A 22,917-nucleotide genomic window follows, 5' to 3' on the forward strand; every position below is an offset into this window, starting at 1 on the left:
ACCTAGACTCACAGCACCATTAAAGTTGGAAAAGACCTCCAAGACCATCAAGTCCAACCTTTACCTGATCCCCACCTTGTCACCCAGCCCAGACCACTGAGTGCCACATCCAGTCCTTCCTTGGACACCTCCAGGGGTGGGGACTCCACCACCTCCTTGGACAACCTCTTCCAATGTCTGGCAGTCCTTTCCATGAAAAAATTCCTCCTCATGTCCAATCTGATCCTCCCCTGGCACAGCCTGAGGTTTGTCCTGTCCCTTGTTCCCTGGGAGCAGAGCCCAACCCCGCCTGGCTCTCCCCTCCTGTCAGGGAGTTGCAGAGCCAGAAGGTCCCCCCTGAGCCTCCTTTTCTCCAGGCTGAGCTCCCCTCAGCTGCTCCTCATCAGACTTGTCCCATGTAACACGCCCCATGGCAGTTCCCTGACTCCTGTAATAACATATTTGGAATTACTTGTGCAGCCGAGAGTTCCATCACTGGGACAGAGGACGAAAAGCCATTTTAACACCAACTGTTGAACAGGAAATAGCAGTGGTGAGGGAAGGCTGAGGAGAGCCAGACAGAATAGGGGAGTCTGGCTCTGAAACGTTCAGGATGGAGTCATCAGACCCAAACTAATAAGAAGTCAAGCCATTAGGAAGAGAGAAACAAGACAGAGAAGCAGTGGAAGACAGAGGGGAAAAAAATATGCAGAGCTATTGTGACTTCTGCATTCATCATCTTACATTGTAAAATATTCAGAAATATTTTAAAGAAAAGAATTAATAAATTAAAATGCCAGTGACTTCTTTAACAGAAATACATGTTGGGTGATTATTTAAATTTGGCAAATAAAATCTTGGCCTTATTACCAACTCAATTCAAAATGTGTATACTTGCAATGAAAGCCAGCCAGGGATCAGTTTGCATCCCTTGAAGAACTGCCTTAAATCAGTAGTCTGAGATGTGAATAAACCATTATTCTGTCAACTTTCAGACCTTCAACATGTCTAAGAGACAGTGCAGAGTTTGGAAGGTTTCCCAGAAGGCTTCTGAAATTTAATATCAATGCAGTTAAATGTAGTAAAATTTGAATTAAAAAGAAACTGGGGTTTTAAAAATTCAGCAGAAGAGGCTGCTTCAAATGTGCACATTTAAGTGTGAAAAAGTGGTTCGCTTTCCTAAAAGCCAAGTGAAAGACCTATGTTTGGTGAGAAAAGAGTGAGTTCCTTAGAAATAAAAACCAAATAAATCTGTGTATCCCTTTTCAGATGACATACAGAAATTAAGTGAAGAAAACAGACTTTTATTTTATTTGAATTTATTCCACAAGACCCCCAAGACTTTTTAGCAAACAAGATTTGGAGAACCAAAAGAGAAAATTATAATATTTGCAAGATTTTTCAATCGGATCATAAAATTTACAAGATTTTCTATCAGTATGAAAGCTATTCCTCTAATTATACTATACTTTCTTTTAAATATTATGAACTTTATAACTAAACCTAGAATAGGTCATGATACTATAGTGAAATTGAAAGTTAGGGAATATAAATTCAGACTTCAAAAAGATTAGCTATGCAAGTTATATAAAAGTTAACATGCATAACTAAGTTTGCAAAGTAAAAGGGGCCCATTATTATTGGCAGAGTAATTCTGGTTTTCTGGGAGTTTGGTAATCCTTGTCAGCAACCTGGACTGAAAAGATACATATATTGTATTTTGGAAATGCAAGGACTAAATGGTGTCTGATTCCTAATATTTTTACTCGATCCTGTTGGCTGACAGGTTTCCTTAAAGGAATAGGCCCTTCTTAATATCAAAGTTAATCAATTTTTGGTTCACCTTTGTACACTTTTAAAGTCTTGTACCTGTCATCTTTATGTCAGGGCCAGGATGAAGAAAACTGAAACATCAATGAGTATTCCTGTTTTAGGACCTCCTGAGACCTTCAGGTAATAAAGGTAAGTTTTGCAGTTTTACTTTTCTGTGAAATTCAGACAAGTCTGATAGAAACCTTTAAGAACAGTAGAATGCTGGGTTAAGGGTTTATTATGTCTCTGTGAGATAAAGAAGTTTCTAAAATAATAAAGAAGCATGAGCTGCACACGTAAAAAAAAGTAAATAAAATAAAATTTTTAAAAAAGAACACTTTGAGTCAAAGAATAGGCATTTACTAAAATTCTAAGCATCACTGACACCTGCATTGGAGCTTTCTTTGATTTATAATAAATACCTGGAATTTGAAAACTGCTTAGAATGTAATGACTTCTAATGTTAAAGCCTTTTAAAGTAACCTCTGAGCTGAGGTTGTCCAGGGTTTCTGAGTTACATTTATCTTTGACAGATGTAATCTCCAGGTCTTATTAGCATGTGAGAGTTCCCGAAAGTTCTTGGAGAAAAGTCAGGAAGGTAAAGCTTTCATGAAGGGACTAAATCCATTTGGGGAGTTTATTGACCCCAAATCTGCAAAGATCAAAGTTTCTCCCATTCAGTTTTCATTCCCAGGCAGCTCCAGTGCTTAGAGGGAAAGCTGACATACCACTGAACCAGTGTGTCCCTTCATGAGTATGATAAATCATGGTATTTAAAGTTTTCAAGTATATTAAATAGGCAGATAACCTAAGATTATTACCTAAAGCACATCAACTATTTTATTCGACTACCCGTAAAATCTGTGTGCTGCAAAAAGAGCTAATTTCAGCTACTTTGTAACTCAACATTCCGAATTTATATGTGGTCCTTTGGTGCTTTTGGTTCTGCCCACCTCACCTAGAATAAGCACAGCCATGGCAGGATCCCAAAAACCCCAAAGCACAAGATTCATTCATTCACACAGTGTCCTGCTGATGTGCAAACTTCTCAACAGCCAGAATAATGGCCTCGTGCTTTCCAACCTCAAAAACCAGACAGACCTTTACTAATGATCCACCCCATTTTAGAAAACAGAGAGTTCACATTCTTAAAGCCTTAATTCATAACAATATTTTTACATAATGTAGTATTTGCTTAATCCCAAAAGAACTACTATTTAAAAACTCAACAAATTAAGAGATTTAACAAAAAAAAAAGTCACTGTCATTTTGCCTATCAAAGTCAAATTAAATTAAGAATAGAAACAGGTTTTGTATATGACAGAGACTAAAGGAAACCTTCAACCAGGAACAGAAAAGAAGCCTGAAAGTTTCCTCATAGAAATAATTACATTCATTATTTTTACTGAAAATAGGAATGAATAGGTAAGCTACATGCTTGAAAACCATTGTAAAGATTTGATCATTAAAAACAGATGATGTTGCATTCTGCTTGTTTCTGCATCATTTAATATCTACTCTTCCACATCCTAATATTCATATTACAAGAATATTACAAGAATATATTACAGGAATGTCTTGCAGCATGAGGTCTTTGTAAATCACACATATCTCCTTGCATATGCACATGCCACAGAAAGCAAACTGCTTTCTGTTATCTGCTTGCTGAAAAATTAAGGGTATCGGATAAGCCACCCTGATAACAACCACCTGGCACACTCCAATGGCCCAGCCTGGCACCCAAGAGGTTAAAACCTCTCTGCAAACCACAGACTGATCCTGACACGTGCAAGGAAGTGAAAAGACCAAAGAATTCTTTGGTCCAGAATGGTCTCGATTGACAGCAAAAAAACCCTCCAGAAACACCAATGCTGTGAGGTGAAGGCTGGGAAGGACAGAAGACGCTGCTTCAGCTGTGGCTCCCCACGCACAAGAGCTCTCAGACTTTATCTCTGCCACCTCCTCCTCCAGGATGAGGAGCCACCAATGACTGCAACCCCAGAGCAGAATTATCCTTTTCTGGTATTATAAATCTAATGCTCCACTAACACATTTGTTTAATGCCTGGATCTTCACTAGTGACGGATTACCTGAACCAGGAGAAAAAAGGGTCATTTGAAGCTTTAAGGTTTGCCCCATGGCTCAGCTTCTCAAAATATTTCCATCACAGTGGTACCAACGTGCCTACAACTTTTTTTTCTTTTTTTTTTTTTTTAAAGTATTACCTTGCTCATTCAAGAGTAGCATTACATACTGTGGGGTTTTTGATACAGATTGCAGGAGGTAAACTTACAGTTCAATCCATTAAAGAGCAAGAGATCCATTTGATAAGATAGAAGATCTGAAGTCCAAAAGGAGGCATTTAGGTTTTAATCCACTGTTGCACATGAGTAGATATTACATACTCTATAGAGAAACAATTCCTCACAAGGGATTATTTCCAGTGCTGCAGTAGCACCCAAGTTCATGTCAGGAGTAGTGTCCTATCAAGCACAAAATCAGATACTGGAATCTGATTAAAATCTGAAAAAAAATTACAATTTAATTTATAGAAATTTAATTTTACTTCGACATATTCTGAAACAATAATTTTATTTTACCTATTTCTAGTAAGCTTTGCAATTTTATTCAATCTTTGTAGAAAGATGATAGCTTTTAACGTGATTCCATTAGGAAGTTGTTTATTTTTTCCTCTTACTGCTAACTATTAATGTTTAATTAGTCAGTTTTGTAAGGGACAGAGAGCAAGTGTTCTTTCAAACCATTCCTGCTGTCAAGTGTGGCTGAGAGTTGGAATGGTTTATGCACTGTTGGCACGTTCTCCTCTCTCCTGAGACAGCAAAGCAACGTTCCTGCATTTGTTTCACTGAGAACACGTTTCCTCTTTATCTCTGCCATCTCCTGCATTGCTCCTCAGTGCAACAAGCGATAGCAGAGATCTGTCAAAAGTTAGAGACCTCAATTTTTGAATGAGTTTGAATTTACACGTGTAAAAGGACATCAGTAATTTTCTCACATTTTCCTAATCTCCCCTGATGGATTCAGGCCATGCTTTTCATTTACTCCAGATGTGATAACCAAACTGTCAGCTATGTTTCAGCTTTTCCTTTAATCTTCCCTGGAGCCAATAATAAAAGATTAGTAATTGACAGTGGTTGCCAGGCTAAGGGTAATGCTTATTTTAAACACGGGAACCAGGAGCTGTATTCTTTGAAGAGATAATTTGTGGGAGGCCAGAAAATTGGATTACTTTGTTATCTGTTGTGTAAATGACAAAGATATTCAGTGTCCTTAAAATGTCAAGGCAAGTTTAATTAAAAATTTACTACCTAATTTGAAGGGGGGAGAAGAGAAGACAAGAGAGGAAATACAGTAATGTTTACAGGTAATTTAGAAACTTTAGCAGGAAGCATATAATGTTAGTAAAAGTTATAAAAAACATAAGAAGAACACTGATGTTTTGATATGTAAACATATGGTCAATTTTTGAATTTACAGGTTTTTTGAAAAGGAAAAAGTATCTACTCCATTAAAAGATAAACATATGCAACACATCATCAATATATTACCTATATTTTGAAAGTTAGAGCTTGGAATGAAAGAAGAAATGTCAAGAAAACATTTAGAAAAGTGAGCTCTCTTAGGAAGAAATACTCCAACCACATCCATAGTTCATGAAAGTGTGCACAAAACTTCACTTGAACTGAAGTTCCTCAATTAAACAGCATATTCCCACACCAAGGAACAGCCCTTTTCCCACATTACATGCGGAGCACAGTTTTGTTTCCCTTGTAGAATGAGGAAAATTGCATGGAGAACATTAATACTGAGGGACAGGCTGTTTCAAGCAGCACAGCTGAGCTCAACCCCACTGCTACACGTAGACATTCATTAATTAATCAAATTGGATACAGGAAATTTGAATTGAAATAGTGTAAAACATCAGTGTGGCTTTTACTGAGAAAAGCTGCGGCTGAAATGTCACTGACAGCAGATAACAAAAGATTTTACTGAAATAAGGTACATGGTTTGAGAAAGGACAACAAATTTTTGAAAGTAAAAGTATATTATAATTTTATCTTGGTCACATACTGGATTTCTTAAACAGGAAATGTTTGCTGGAAAATACATGACAAAAGCAGGATACAAAGCAATGCTGAGGTCTTTCATAGACAGGAGAAAGGACAAGCACCATGGCAAAGATCAAAACGAACAAGAAAAACTGCAAAAGCAAAAAAGATAAAAAATGGTTTTGAATTTTCCAACCCATTTTACTCATAGATATTACAGTTTTTATGGAAATGTGCTGCCGTGCCACTGAGCTGAGATCAAGGAAGTTTATCTAAATTACTACAATTTGGTTTCTTTTTTGTAAATGTAAAAAGGCTTACAGAGTCTCCAAATTAGGTTCAAGTGCACTTTGCTCATTAAATATTATATTTTTTTTAGGTTAAAATACCTTGTGCTGTATGACTGACCTAAAGCCACACACAAAGGGAGAAGACTGGTAAATCTGTGGCTTTATTAGTCTTTTCTTGAAAGACAAACGAAGCTTTACAATAATTTCTCATGTCATTCTCAAGAACTCCAAGGGCAGTTCTCCACACAATCAGGTCAGTGAGGAATTTCAGCACTGGAAACAGTCAGTCTTGAGATGGAAGCAGGATTAATAGGAATATGTACTGGAGTTAGATGGGTAAGTGTGTTCTCTGATTCCTTGCACAGGGGTCACTTGCACTATGAATAGAACTGTGGTCTCACTAAAAATGTGTGAAGGGAAATGGGCTGTTGGGATTTAGGAGGAAGAGAAAGATAGAAAAAAATTACAGCTCAACATATGTCTATCTTCAAGCACTCTCTTGCTTTCCAGAACGTATTTAGCATTTGAATTACAAAAGCTCCCATAGTTTTGCATCTAATTTAAAATATAATTTTCTTCAATCACATTTCCAGACAAATGGATAGAAAATTGGGTGGTATCTTCCCGTAAATATTTTATTTATGCATTTAAGTGCAGATTCTTTCTGAAGATTTGCATTGTTAAATCAGTAACTGCACCAGGTTCAATCAACATTAAGACTGGAGTTCAAGAATACAGACAGGCTGATAAGCTAGATTGGACTAAAAGCCTGAATTAAATAACTATCCACCTCACTATTTCTGATGGAATCTAAAGGTCACATAATCCAATGCTGGGATAAATTTTCCCAGGGCAGGTAACTGAAACAGTAAAATGCTCTTTATGGTTACAAATTAGAAGGTAATTTGAATATTTGAACCTTTAAGAGTGGATTAAGTGGCACAGCAGGATGACTGATGTGTTTAAAATAGAGAATGAAACACAAGAACATCTTCATTGGGACTCAGAGTCTTTAAATCAATGAATTCTAGTTATAATCAATATAATACATCAGAAAAATAAAGATCTAAGATCCTTGTAACCAGATATATTAATCTCTGAAAGAAAAGACAAATATTGACAATATAAAAGTCTTTTTTCTGACTTCACTCAGACAAAAGAGAGAAGAAAAATATGTTACAACAGAATGACTTTAAAAAAACCTTACAAAAACTGAAGTTGCTCTTTGCCTCTATTTAATTTTGCACACAGAGTTATTACTAATATTCCACAAAAATTATTTGCAGTTCCTCAAAGAAGGTATGTGGATTTAAGTTAGAGATGATCAGTGTTGTTTGATGCTTTTGCCATTAAAATGACCAAAAATACAGAAGACAAGAAGAAGAAGAAGAAGAAGAAGAAGATGATGATCCTTGATGGGGTACACTTGGGAAAGGCTGTTCTGTACTTTAGGTTGGCTTGAAGATATTTCCTGACCCATGAGAAGTTGTGTAACCTGTTTTTACACCACAGGGTTGGTAACAAGATAAAGCTTTTAAGACAAAATATTTCTCTGTTTGAGACAAAATGTCACAGTTGGAATTTCTTCACGGGATAAATGTCATTTAGGAATGTGGAAAGGGAAATTCCCAAACTCATTTCCTTGTCCATAACTTCATTTCTCTCTTACTACTTGTGTGAGGCTCTGGGTCTGGGCAGCCCCTCAAGGGCAGGGGCAAAAGAAGCAAAGCTAGGAAAGGGTCTGAGTGAAACAGGCCAAAATATCTTAGGGAGTAGAGGATGATTCTGGTCACAGAGAAGGGTTTTAGTGAGTGACTTTGTGATTGACAAAGAAACCATGTGTCTCACAGCAAAGTCTCATCTTGGCAGGGCCAAGGGACACTGAAGATTTCCCTTCAGGACAAAACCACATCAACAGGAAAAAGATGCTCCCAAGGCAACCAGAGACACACAGAAGGCAAAGTGAGATCCTCTGTCTCTTTAAGATCCTGTCCCACACCCTTTATCATGTCCCAAACCCTCTGTACTCCAAGAATTAAACAGTGAAACATCAGCAACCCTGACAAACCCTTGGGCAAACAAGAACAGACAAAGCAGAGCTCATTTACCTTATTCTTCAGGGGAAAAAATAAAGTAACATCCAAATTAAATGTTACAAAGAAAAAGTAATGAAGATATTATGTTTGACTTGAAATTTATAAGTTATTTCTAAGCACTCAGAAGGAGTCTGTTAAAACTCCAATCATAATTCAGTTGGTAAAATTCACATATCTAATGAAAACAACAATAAATCTGGACTGCAGAACGTATAATTTTGTTTGGCCATGACAAGGATAAAAGCAGTCTAAGTGCTAAATTCCATTAAATACCAGAGTAATTTTAACTGTCCAACAAATGACTCACTGAAAAAGTAAATGATAAAATTGAGTCTTGGTGAACTGAATTAATTTGCATCCTTTTCCTCCCCCAAAATACCTACAGAAAACATTTTTTTTTCTTGTTTAAAGTACAGAACTGCAACAGCTACAACAGTGCACAGAACAGCTCTTGACAGACTGTTGTTTTTGGGGTAAATTCTGCTTCAGAAATTTTACTGTTCAGACTCTGACCTGAAGAAATGCTAAAGGAAGAAAAAAATCTGTATCAATATAGTCCAAAATTACATGAGCACACTTGCAGAATTGTATGACTTATTTTTTTAAGTTGCCTCTTGTACAAGAAACATGTTATCTGTTGAAATCAATCTAATCTACACAGGAATCTTCATCAAAACCATCTTGTGCTCTGTCATTATAGAAAAGATTAGAAACAGAGAGAAGAATCTCTGCAATGAGACATGAAATAGCACTGGAAGTCTGAGAGCCCACAGAAGTAAATGACAGCAGCATTGTACAAAAAAGATAAATATGTATTTAAACAAGCTCTCCATGGTGAAGAGACCTTTTGAATTGCCCTCTGAGGTCATTCCAGACCTGCAAAATCTATTACAAATATTTTAGCAACTTTTTTTTCCAAGAGAAAATATCTGTTACTATGACAGTGCCATGCAGGATTTTACCAACTTCATAGCAATGTAGTAAACTGGAAGGCACGTTTTGCTCTCAAATGTTGTTTATCAGTTAAGAGGCTGAGTTCAACTCATGGTGTTAAACTAAAAATTTAAAAAATTTTAAAAATGTCCTAGAAAATCTATCAAATATCTTTAAAATCTAATCTTTACACATATCCTAGATAATCTATTTTATCAGCATATTAACCTAGACAAAGGAATCAGATTAAGTTTTATTAAATATATTTCTCCATGTACTAATGTGCCTGTAAATTCATGCAAAGGAAAACTAAGAATACGAAATGCTGGGGTTTTTAATTACCACAAACAAGGGATGTGTGCACGTGCTGATGTCTCTTACACCTGTTCTTACAGCTGAGCAATTCTACTTTCAAGGAAAATAAGAGTATGATAAATCTTAGATTTTCCTCTGAGATATTTAAAACTAGCTTTTTTAATAAAGCCCATCTTGCTGAAATACCAGTGAACACATTTCTTCGGTAGAACTGAATAGTGCCCAACAATCATAGCACTGTATGATATTGCACCCGATCTAAAATAATAGATTATTAGAAGGTATCATTTTTAAACAAAATAAGATACACTTGAAAAATGTCAGTGGTTTTATATGAAGCTACTGAGTTTTGAAACCTGCCCTTTTATTGTCTTTTTCCTTCCCCCTTTAAGTCTAAATATCCCATAGAGAGGAGCTGCTTGATTTTTATGCCAGCTTAGGGGTAGCTCTTTAGACAAGCAGTAAAAGGCTAAATCATAAGGAAAGGCTTGTTTGAATCAAATGCAAATACTGAACAAAGAAAATTATTTTTAAGGACCAAGATCAGTCAGATATTCAATAGTTTAAAAGACTCCATGACACAGCATATAACTACAGCAGGCACAGCTCTTCAAATCATAGCCATGTGCCAAACTGTTCCTGGAGTGTATTCAGGTGGTATCCACGTGTATGATCACTACATACAACACTGCACTTTTCTCTTCTTCAGCAGTTAGGAAAAGCACTTACAAGTACAGAACTAACACTCAAAGCAGTAATATTCAATACAAAGTTTTGGATTCTTACTAAACTCCCTATTAGTTTTAACTGCTTCTGCTGCATCTCACCTTCCAAACTCCTTTTGTAAAAAATGTCCAGGATCACACCATTTAAAAACATCAGCTTAAAGCTGATGATTTCTTTGCTCTCTAAAAAGTTATTATTAAAGTAATGACTACTTGCAGTTGGTGCTGCTCATTAGAAGGTGCTTTTATTTACAAATTTAATTCACTTGTAATGTAGTAAGGGCAGATGAGACAGACTGAAAGGAACGGAGTACATCATAGAACTTCCCAACTGAAGAATTTTAGTAGCAGCAGTGGCCCTTTCCACTTCCATTGCACTGCTCCCTAAGGACACACTCAATCTGGGGGAGGCTGGATCTTTTAAAAGCAGTTTTTTAAGGTTACATCATAGAACAAGCTAATTATACAGACATAAGCATATGAACTTAAAGTAGGAGAAATTATTACTTTAGACTCTACTCAATCAGCATGAATTTCTCTTGATAGAGAACGAGGAAATATTTGTGTTTTATATTCAGAATATGCAGATGAAATACCCACAGTCCCAGTTTGATTCCAAACACATAAAAACACGGTGCTTCTTTCTAGAAGAGATTCTCACTGTGAGAGTTTATGTAGAATTTGCATATTGACTGTAATTAAGATGAGAAAAAAAAGAGGTGTCTTTGGAGAGGGCATGATGACAACATAGTCTAGAAGATAATGACAACAAAAGCTGCATCTTTCACTTTGAGAGATGTTACTTCTGTTCAAAGGCAGCACCTTCACAGCCACGATGGCAAAATGCAGGTAGAAACTATAGATCAACTTAACAATGGTCAAACATCTCAATAAACCCCCTTTGGGAGACAAAGAAATAAATATTTATGCCATTAATCCTATCAATATTGCTCAGTAGATTTTTATTATTGTTATTCTTATCGGTTACTGTATTTATTTCATCTTGAAGTTTACTTTTCTTCTGACAAATTAATCTTCTCTTGATTTAATTATCTGTTTTCACTGCTGTCTTATCAAACTTTTGCAATAACTTAAAACATGAATATTCATGTGTGTTATTTATCTACATCAAATGGTTTAACGTGCTTTCATCAGAAATTCTTGCAAGTTTTTCAAGGTTCTTTGTCAAAACAGTAACTCTCTTATATAGCAAACTCTTCACAAAGTTATTGTTTTTAGAGTAAGGAAGTTTTGAGGTTGAAAGATTGAATCCCTGAAGGTTTACAGTCTTGAAAGTATTTTTCACAGGAAGATTCCTCTTTTCTTCATTTCAATTATTAGGTCACATAACAGTTAACAAAAACACTCTGATAAACTTTCTAGCCAGACATAAAACTCATCTGGTTTCACAATATATTTATATTCTATTATTATTTAAGAGGGTTTTTTCCTTCTATGAACTGAAAGAATAAGCCGAAATCACTTCACTCATGTAGCATCCAAATCTGCATTTAACCTTGGATAAATTATTGTATGGCCCTATAAATCAATTATGAGATATAAAAAGCACCTCAAAAAAATACAAACTAGACAGAAAAAGAGCTCCTGGTTAAACCAAATCAGTTCAACTCAGTCAAGCAAGAGATCAAGTATGTACCCATGGGGTGAAGAGGGAATGTTCCAAAACACATGGGGAGAACCAAAACTCTCTGCTGTGCTGGGATTTGACTGTGGTTACGAAGTTATGACAAAGTTATAACAAAACAAACACCTCTTTCCCCACACATGCAGATATTTAAAGGGGGTTTTGGGGGCAAACAGAAATTCTTCCCAAAACATCACTCTTAAATCAACCCAACTTTATTTGGAAACGGTGGTTCCATCTTGATCTTTCTGCCTTGGGGCCCTTTTGTGCTTGTTACTAATGATGTAAAGCTAGATGTGCTCCAGCTGATTTCCCTGTTCCAACTTAGTCATGTTTTCCTGTGGTAACCTTCCCACTACATCTGAACCTCACAAACATAGTCCTAGGCATTATCCCAGTGAGAAAGAATACTAATCCCTGTTTGACAAAGGGCTAGCCATTATGACCTTATGATTATGGCCACTAATTGTCAAAATAAAGTGATTTTTAATTACAGCAGACAGTTGGTGGTTTTGAACCTCAGATCAGTTTTTTTAAGAAAGTACATCTTCCCAAAATAAGTCTGGAAACTTAATATATTGACTTTTCTTTAACTTCAAATAAATGGAAAAAGAAAGACTTGTGTACGGAAACTCACTGGCTCTTAATGAAAAATGATAAACAGCTCCAAGCAGTAAATATTTTAAGAACGCTAACAGCTTCATAAGACAAGTAGCATGGTAAAAATAACAGCCAAATCCTTGACAACAAGCACAATTTATGAATGTATTTCTATGATGTAGCTGCCTCCAATCACAGGGAAGTGGGTTCTATGACCCAGCAAGTCCCAGTGCACCCTCTTGTCCTTTATTAACTTGTATTTATTCGAACATAGCCTTTTAAAACAAGCTGAGCATCAACACATCGAAAATGGAGTAGTACAAAAGGCCCAAAGGAAGGTTAAAAAAAGGAATGGAAATCTATGTAGTTTATGCCTGTCTAGGGAGATCACAGCTCTAGTTCTCTATAAGTTTAAAAATACAACAATTTGGTTTTAAATAGCTTTTATGCAACTCCAGACAGCTTCAGGTGGTACAAAAAAAAAATAAATAAAAAAGGCAAGTTTAGCACTTCTCTGTGATTTCTGTGATTATGCCTCCTGATGAATAGGATATTTACATAGAACATACATGTTCAAAACGTTATTCTGAGGTCTGATAAGTAGCTGAGCTTTCCAGAGGAACTGGCAAAACTAAGTCTGCACTGGACCCTTTCTGAAATGGCTACAGATAAACCTAAAGCAGCACATGCATCACACACTGATGTGCAGCCTGGGTTTAAGTGTTGATGAAATCTGCACCATGAGGAGTTTAAGGTCTCCACATAAATATCTGATGTGTTTCAGGTCCTCTCACAGATGAGAAATGTCTGAAGGGACAGTATTTTACTGCAGATCTCAGCACACAAGGTTATCTTCTGCCATTTAAGCAGCAGCGTGTTAAAGCTGTTGTGATTCTGCTGTATGTTTAACAGCAGCCAACTGCCCTCCAACTTTGTTTGCCTACAGACTGATTAGTAGGCTAAAATACATATAAAGATATCTATATACACACACACACACATATAATAGGCTATTATACTAATCTACAGTACAGATTAGGGATTGCTAATTGTATCCTCACTCAGACACCACAAGCTTTGGCAGCATTGAGGACATCAAGCCTTTGGCCATAGGAACTGTGGAGGAATTAACCCAGATCCCTTTTCTGCCTCTTGTTTGCCCAGTAAATCTCACAGAAATCTACCATCCCAAAATCTGTTACTGTTTGCACTGTCAGTAAACAGTAAAGCATTCAGTTTTTACCTCAAGAAATAAATTACCAGCATAGAAGGCATTGCAAGAATGTGAATGGATTAATAACTGAAAGAGTTAACAAACCATATCATCATTTTGGGCTTGAAAAGGCCCTCAAAACCCCCACCAAACAAAATCAATCTCCTCCATTCCCTCAGATGCTCTGAATTGCCCTGAGTTTGTTTGAGCAATAAACAGATCCAGGGTTAGGAGAATCAATAGTCACTAACAATGAATTTTAATGTATTGTCAGAATTAACACAGAATAGATTCACTTACTAGTTTATTTAGCTTGGCATTACAGAATTCCTCCTCTATTTTCATTGTGGTTTACTTCAAAAACCTGAAACCAGCATAAGACATCTCCCCTCCCTGTAGGGGAGATTATTATTCTTGAGGTACTTAATTGTTAAATAAATATTTTTTGAATTAACGAGAAAATCTCATTTAATTCACAGCAGATTTTAAATTGAAATTCCTGGAGCTCTAGAACATCTCACAAGCCACAGAGATTTCAACTAAACTGATTACAACTGGAAAAGTTCTGCAGGAGTAAATCACATGCAGGAGACAACTGAATCTAAGATGGTGTCACAAGTTCACAATCCTTCCCTCAGTAATATTCCCTGTATAATACAGCAACTTCTGGTATCCTTTTCACGGAGATGGGAATAATCATGTTTTAATAATGTATTCATTCAGGACCTGTTTCCGTCACCCAATTCAAAGTTCTAAAGCCATTAATATTTTGCAAAGCCATTCTTTTTATATATAAATATATGAAATAAAAGCACCAGTGAACACTGTACAGTGTTTCATGGACACAAGAAATGGGTAACAGGAATAAGATTTTGACCAGCTGACAGGTCACACGGGGAAAGAGGTGGTGACAGCTCCAGCTGTTCATATCTTAAGTGCCACTTATTTCTTCAATTACTCCCAATTCACAATGAAAAGAAGTGGAAGTGAAGTCTTTCTACACCTATACAATTAACTAAAACGATGACTCAGGTATTTTACATTATTGTATTTATTCTAACTGAGAAAGTACAGAATTAATTACCCTATTTCAGTTTGTGGTTAATGCTTTTATTTTTTCCCCACTAACTTTATTTTCCCTCCCCTCTCTTAATTTTCATTTCCTGTAGGTTAAAAATGAATAACATAATAACTAAATAACCTTTTCTGTAGAAAGAAATAGTTTAAATGAGGACAAGTACAATTTTGACTTTTAAAGTTTCCCCAGTATGTGAGTAACATTCTGAAGCCCTGGATTTTCAGGCTTCTCCCTTTGGGCTTTAAAGGAGTGTCCATAAACCAACTCAAGTGCCTCTCCTCTGCACACTATTGAGAAGACCCATCAGTGTTAATTTTTCTTCATTTAACCCTGGTTTCTACATCGTTTGACTTCTGAAATTACAGTCTGGACCCCTGCCCCAGTGGTCAGAATTCTACCCCTCTAAATTGCCCATGTTGTGCATTTTTCAGTGAACTCTGCCTAAATGACTTATGTCAGGAAACTGCTGCCTTTCATTTCATATTCATTCCTAATTTTATGCTGAGAATCTGATGAGACACAGATCTGTGTTCAGAATTTCTGCAATATGACCTTTCATGAATTTGATTTACTAAAGCCTCAGATGTGATAGTTCCCATTTGCACACTTTGTTTTATATGGATGACATTTTCCCTCAAACATTAACCTGCCATTTTATTGCCTCTCAATATGTTTCACAGATAGAATAATCTTAACTTGTCACAAAATCAAAATTGACCTGCAAAAATTTAGCTTTGGTAAAGAAAATGCATTTTTTTTCCTTTCTTTTTGTCCTTTTGAGAGCAGAATTTTACATTGAACCTCCTGTCTTTTATTTTTAATAGAACACATAGATTGCTTTTCTCCCAGGCCATGTATTTTCCATGTGTCTGAGGGGCCTTTCATGTGGTACTACATGTCATCTTCAGCCATTAAAATTTTATTTATAGAACTATAACCAAAAAAAACCCCATGAAAAATATTTTATGCTATTTCATTGACTAAACCCCATGAACCAGTTAAGAAACAGAGATCTGTAACACCACTGACACAATTTCCTTTTGTCTAATATGGTTATTGCCATAGAGTTTGGATGTTTATCTACATCAGCCACACAATGAATTTAGGATTTACTAAGATAAAACATATCTAAATATTTCAGGAAAGGGGAATTATTTTGTATTCCTTCTTATTGTTTGTCCAGAAGAATCACTGCAAAATCAAAGGTTAAATCAGAGTTGATAATCCTTTTTGTATCATCACTAACAGGGACTGTGAGCCATTGGAGGACAAAATTGATGGCTGTCAGGTCATCCAAGGGCTTTTAGAACAGGTCTTGTGTCTCAGCCACTCTCTACTGTCAATGCACTGGGAATCCAAGATCAAGGGCAATTAATACTAAGGCATCTGCCAGTAGAAATAATCCAGCTTTCCATCCCCATCAATTCCTGATTTCCAGCCTTTTGATTCTACTCATAGAGCTGAGAAAGGTGCAAAACTCTTTTTCAGCGTTTGATTCCTTCAGTGAATCAGGAATATCTGCTGTGCTGCTTCATCATCCCACAAAGTGCAGATGTAGATATACAATTATTTTTCTCCAAAAATAAAAATAACTGAAATGTTATTGAAACACATATTATTAGGTTTCCCTCCAGTTTATGTGCTGAGCATGACACCACAAAGTCTGGATTAGCCTTGGGGTCATTTGGGGTCAACTATCCTGGCTGTGTCCACTCCCACCCCTGGTGCCCCACAACCTTCTCCCTGGCAGGGCATGAGCAGCTGAAAAGTCCTTGACTTACTCTAAACACTACTTAGCAACAGCTTAAAAAATAAATAATAAAACCAATGTGTTATCAACGTTATTCCCATCCTAAATCCTAAACACAGCAGTGTACCAGCTACTAGGAAGAAAATTAACTCTATCTCAGCAGAAACCAGGACACAAGGTATCTAAACAATAAACCAAAAATAAGAACCCCACAAAAAATCCATTGTAATATTCACAGTAAAAATGACAGGATTCTATAGAAATGGAGCGTGTTCAGATCAAGTAGTTTAAACAGAGAGATAACAAAAATAGTAATAGGGAAATAACTTAGAAAAAGGAAAGGATTCTGGGTGGTTCTCAAAAAGAGAATGTCAGGTGGTTTATAGCTGGGAAAAAAATTATATGTAAGTTTGGGAAAAGCCATATATAGATGAAAATTTAACACTGCAAAACACATAAAATGACTGATATTCACCTTTGCAGATATATCAGCATTATTCTAGACTTTATGGTTCAAAAATGGGGGGGGCGTGTGTTCAGTTTTCTTATTAAAGGGAGGGGAGTTAGGGTTGGTTGGTTGGTTGTTTTTCTAGGAGGGTGTTCTGCTGTTGGGCTTTTTTTCCAAATATGTGTTTTACAGAACTTTGTCCCTGACAAAGACAGATGTAGTTCCCAACAGCGTAAGATGAGGCAGGACAGGCTCAGGCAGGGCTGAGCAGCACTGTGTGATTTACAGTGTCCCATCCAGCTAATAAGGTTTCCCAGGAGCAGCAGCAAACTCCAACCTGGGAGAAGTTCAGCACTCTGAGCCCTCCTGACCTCGAGCTGATGTGTCCTGAGGACAGGCTGCCTCAGTGTGATCCCTTCCAGAAACATTCCTACTCCTCAGCCCCAGAGCAGGGACACCTCTGACAGCAGAGCAAACTCCTGCATTTCTGGACTCTCCAGCTTAAATAAACCCCTCTTGGCAATACCAATCACCCCAAAGCCACCCTTTCACGTCTCAGGGAACATAAAACACACATGAGACTGTGAGCAGGAGTCTTTGCCATCAGGGCTGTTCTCAAACCAGAAGTGTATGATTTTTCCCTTTCCTCTCTTTATTTTTTGCACCAGTGCCTTTGATCAGGGTGACCAGTTGCTGCAGGCACACTTGCTGTTTTGTGGGGCTTTTTTATTTCCCAGATGGCACAGTGTTGCTCATGTAGCTTTGCAAAATTACAGGATACATTTTATTTGCTTTCCCCCCAACACTCCAGAAACAGGCTTGTAAAAAAACAAAGCTCAGGTTTTCTGAGGATAACATTTCACTTCTTGAACTCCTTCCACTCCTCACACACACTATCCGTGAGCCCTTCCCCGTGACTGCCCCTGATTCCTCTTCCTTCCCAACACTTCCTCAGCTTTTATGCTCCTCAGGACCACCAGCAACACCACTGCTGCCCTTTGGGATCATGAAAGAGTTCCATCCTATTCACTGTTTAGTGTTGAAACCCAAAAGTGCCAGTTGTTCAAAAGGTTCTGCAGGTAAAGGCACTTGGAAGATTTCACATTCAAGGAGGGAGAGGACTGTTAGAACTGCTTGATCAGCAGCACCAATTTTCCTATAATAGCTGAGACAGCTGAATTAGGGAAATTATCCTTACTCAAAGACCATCCTAGCAACTAACAAAGTGATTAAACCACTGCTTGCTCATTTATTATTTCTGCATTCTCATTTATTTTTACTGAAATCCTAAAATAAAACTACTGCCCAAAGTATAGCTGGTTTATTTCTCATAATAATCTAGATAGATTTTAGCACCATAATATTTAAACACATTTTATTTCCTAAGGCATTAAAGGCAGTTTAAATTTAGCTGCAATAGAGTGCCTAGCATCACAAATGTTGGGCATTTGACTGAGACAAAAGGATTGTGGCTTTTCTGTATAATTATATATTTTATATTTGCCCTCCTCCTCACTCTAATTCAGCTTATATAAGCATAGGAAATGTAGTGATAACCAAAAGGATATAATTTTAAACCATTAAATTTTATGCATTTAAATCTAGAATTCAGTAAAAATGTAATACTGCCAATCTACTTCCATAGAAACTTGGATTTAGGGCAGGTCAGTTCATTAAATCTCCCCTAGAGAAAAAGTTCATATCATCCAATTGAGTAATTTGGATTTTCTGCACTCTACCACAGTGATCCAGGAACTCTGCAGTGGCTTATAAATGTGGTTTTGCCAAAGATGAATACACACACACACTATTACAACCTAAGCTGCAATAGGCAGAGACTTTTATTAAGTTAAAAAGGCCTAAGTAGCTAAAATGAGCTGGGATCAGGGAGGATTCTGCTTCTGATTTAGGTAACCTGGAGCTGTGTTCTCCATGATGACCCTCTGCATTCCCAACAGGTACAACAGAGAATGGGTTTTATTGCTGTGAATTCCGAAACCCAAATCCAAAGACTTTCTCAAGTTTTATTTCAAATTCTGACCTTTAATGCTGCTCAGTTTGCAAGAACAGACATGTTAGTTCTTTGCTGGGGGACTTCCAACCAAGCACAGAAAACTATCAGGAGATATTTGCATGGTATTTCTAAATAAGTTCCTTATATTCAAACAAATTCTTCACATGACTTGGGTTTTGAAGCTTTTTGGCTTCATTTCTTAAGTAACAAAGATGTCAATGTACTAACTATTACACTTGGCCTATATATACAGAGTTTTTAACATGACCTACCATAGAATCACAGGATGGTTTGGGTTGGAAGGGATGTTAAAGCTCATCTCATTCCATCCCCTGCCACAGGCAGAGACAGCTTCCACTATCCCAGATTGTTCCAAGCCCCATCCAACCTGGATTTATTCTGAAACACTTCCTAGAAGAGCCATAGTTCCTTAAAACAAATTAAATCAGCTGAATAGCAGTGTTTTAACTTGAAACAAGAATTTACAGATTTTTTTTAAGAATTACCTAAGCAACTATTGGACATTAAAGACATTTAAGTGTCCAGGGAACACTGTCACCTGTTTTTAATAAGCTTTTTTCTCCTCTGTTATTAATTTTTTCTAATAGACTATGAATTGTCCAAAGATTTATTACATTTACAATAAAACACAGAAAGTCAGGCGTTTCAACATAATCCTTTACAATGGATTATGTAAAACTTTCTTTGAAGCCTAAATAAATATAAAGGTAGTAATAATTGGGAAGTTTAACCCATATTATATTAAAATCAATGATAATCCAATTTAACTCTAGAAAAGCTAGAAAATGGTAGGCCACCAGGAAACAAGAGCAAAAATATATTTTTAAGTTTAACTGCTAAAAAAAATGAACAAAACTTCTTTTCACACAGATGCTTATAAAGCATTTTTAAAGGCATTCAACAGCCAGGACTGCTACTCTTCCTTCAGTCATATTGATAGAGTAGATTTGATATTGATATGCCAAAGTATAATCCGATTTATCTCAGTGATCAAAGATATTTTTGCAGGTTTAGATGAAGATTTATCCATCTGCCATTCACGGTCTTCAAGATTTTGGCATTCTACTGATAGACAAGAACAACCCTTTTGTCACTCCTGCAATTTTCTGTTCATGGAACATAAAAAGAATCAGCTATTTTAAATACTTTGTTTAATTTTGAGCAATTCTTTTGTCTTTATGAAATTTTTTAAACAAGCTATCCCTAAAATAAAAAGTGAAGAAACCCTAACTAGTCTGTCATCACAAAAATACTAAATGATTTTTAAGATTATTTTACAAAAAAACCAGAGGTAGGTATTGTTCTTTAAATGACCTACTAAAGTTTGTAAAGCTAAATCATTTATAAACTAATACAGCTAAATTCAACTTATCTTCATCTTTGAAGTTTGCTTCTTTTATTCAAGATCTGAAGGAAGAGTTCACCTGAACGCTTGTTCTATTTTTTTTTTGTCTGAAAGTCTTTGTTCTCTTTTCCAAATAAAATTGTTTATAAGGAAAGATTACTCAGAGAAAAGAAAGAACACCCTCTGCCCAGAAATCTTATCTTGTCATAGAAAGATTTTAGGTTCTGAAAGATTTTCCTGTTAATGTAGCAGCCATGAAATTATAATTTATGGAATCTAATGGAAAAACATGGGAGACTTTGTGTCATTATATCTCTGACAGGCAGCCAGAGATGGACATTTAGGACAGACAAAGAACACACCACACATAAATGACCCTTTTTTCTGCAGTGACCCAGGTTAAGTCCTGCAGAAGCAGGGAACACTCTCAGCCTACTGAAGAGTATTTCACCACTCTTTCCTAATTATCTTCAAAGGAAATGATTTTGTGTGATATAAAAGTTCAAATCTCAACCAGCCTGAGCTGTGACTTTCCTCATCCTTTCTGATTACTCACTAATTGCTGCACTGAAAGGTTCCCTGAGACATATGAGGTTCCATGATCTGAGCATGCCATAATTACAGAGAGGAACTCTGGGCTTGAAATGGGTGTTTTAAGTGTTCCTACTCATCCAGTTCCTTTCACTGCAAAACATTTGTTGCCTTAAAACATATACTTGTGCAAAAAACCCAAAACCTTTCAAATAGTGATTTCCCTGACTTGTTAGTAGAGTCCCTTCCATATTAATGTAGTGAATGATCATAGTCTATTTTAATGTGAAATAGAATATGGAACATAAGCCATTACTGAAGGGAATTTAACTTGTTACAGTTTATTTGAAGAGGAAGTGGAAATACTCACATATAACCCACATATCTGAAAAAGTAATACAAGAGATCACTTACAGGTGCACAAACTGTCCTGCCTCATCTCTAATTTGCAAGAAAAGTTGCTATCCAAGTCACAATCCTACAGTTCTTTTAATACCACCTTTAGCAAGGGAATGCCCACAATGACCCAAAGATAGAACTCCAGAACTGAACCTGTGAGGGGGAAAAAAACCCCATCCATATTTCTGTGCAATGTGTATATATAATCCAACTTGTACACTCTTATTGAACATGAACTCTTAATGGCACCTCCTCTACAGCAAAGTAAATAAACAAAGTCACCTCAAAGAGATCTTGGTCCCCCTGGGATTATCTTTTTTAGGTGGAATGGTGCTGCTCAGCAAATGTGTCCTGTAAGACATGCTGTCTCTATAAAATCTGTATAATCTTTTCTAGGCTGAATTGCCCCTGGCAAAGAAGTGTTGGAAAATGACCTCAAGCAACTGTGCCACTGGGATCTGTCATCATTTGACTACAACCTCATAAAATTCCAGTCTAAGGCAAATTTTCATTAATTTTATAGCTCCTAGAAGACTAATATAATACATATAACTTTTAAGTTTATACCTATGCTTGCTGAGCTAAACCTTTAATTGTAGCCCAAATCAGCCAAGTACTTAAACAGATGCTTTATTTTTGGCCACTTAATTCTACTGACTATAATGAGTCTATGTAGGTGCTTAACATCAGGTGTCTGCTTCAGAGTTGTGCAGGATTTACACTGAGTGCTTTGAAAATCCATCTTTTCCTAGGGTTGGTCTTATTGTGTGTGCACTTGGTTTTGTTTTTAATACGGAAAATAAACTAAAGCAAAAATATCACAAATGTAAGACCAAACTGAAGATAATAACAGCTTTCTTACCTTTCTAAAATTATAGTTGATGTCGTGAAGTTGCTGTTATTTTCTCCTTACACTTCCCCACTGATGCAACCTAGACCTTTACTTCTGTAATCAGCTTTTAATTAAGCCATATTACCCTCATGCCTGTAATAATTGTTATGATTCTATTACCTCCTTTGTCAAACACATTTGTAGTTTTAAATGACAGGAAGTCAAGCTAGCAATTTGTAAAGATGTGTGAATAAGGAAATTGCTCCTTTCATATGTTCATAATGAACAGAGAGATAACATAATAATGCTTTGTGTTCCCTCGCCCTCCAAGCAGGGGAAAGAAAAGCAGAGGAGGTGGCCTGGATAATTTCCTGCAACCCTCCCTTTATTCTGAAGGCTTTTTACCAGGATTTGTTGAGGAAAGGAAGACAAATCATCCAACCAAAGCTTTGAGCTGCTGCTTTAGTGACACAGCTTCCAAGAGCAAGAACAAGCTCATTCATTAGAACAAATTGCTGGAAAGAAGCCAATGCACAACTGCACATATCCCTGTACCAGTTCTGAACCACCTCATACCACTGCTAGTCCATTTAATATGCTACTGCTAAAATGTGGGCCAGTCTAAGTTGTTCCAGCCTTAAATTACACATTATGTCAATCAACAATGTAAATAAGAGATATTTAAGACACTTTGCTGTTCAAGAAACAGTCTGGTTAAACAGTGGGAAAGCAAAGCGGGCAGACATGAGTGCAGGAGAACCACATGAAACCTGCTTGGGATGTTTTCACCAACAGGGAGAATGTGCAAGGACTCTTGGGGA

The sequence above is a fragment of the Myiozetetes cayanensis genome, unplaced genomic scaffold (genome assembly GCF_022539395.1).
Source record: "Myiozetetes cayanensis isolate MyiCay16 unplaced genomic scaffold, myiCay2020 scf15, whole genome shotgun sequence".
NCBI lineage: Eukaryota > Metazoa > Chordata > Aves > Passeriformes > Tyrannidae > Myiozetetes > Myiozetetes cayanensis.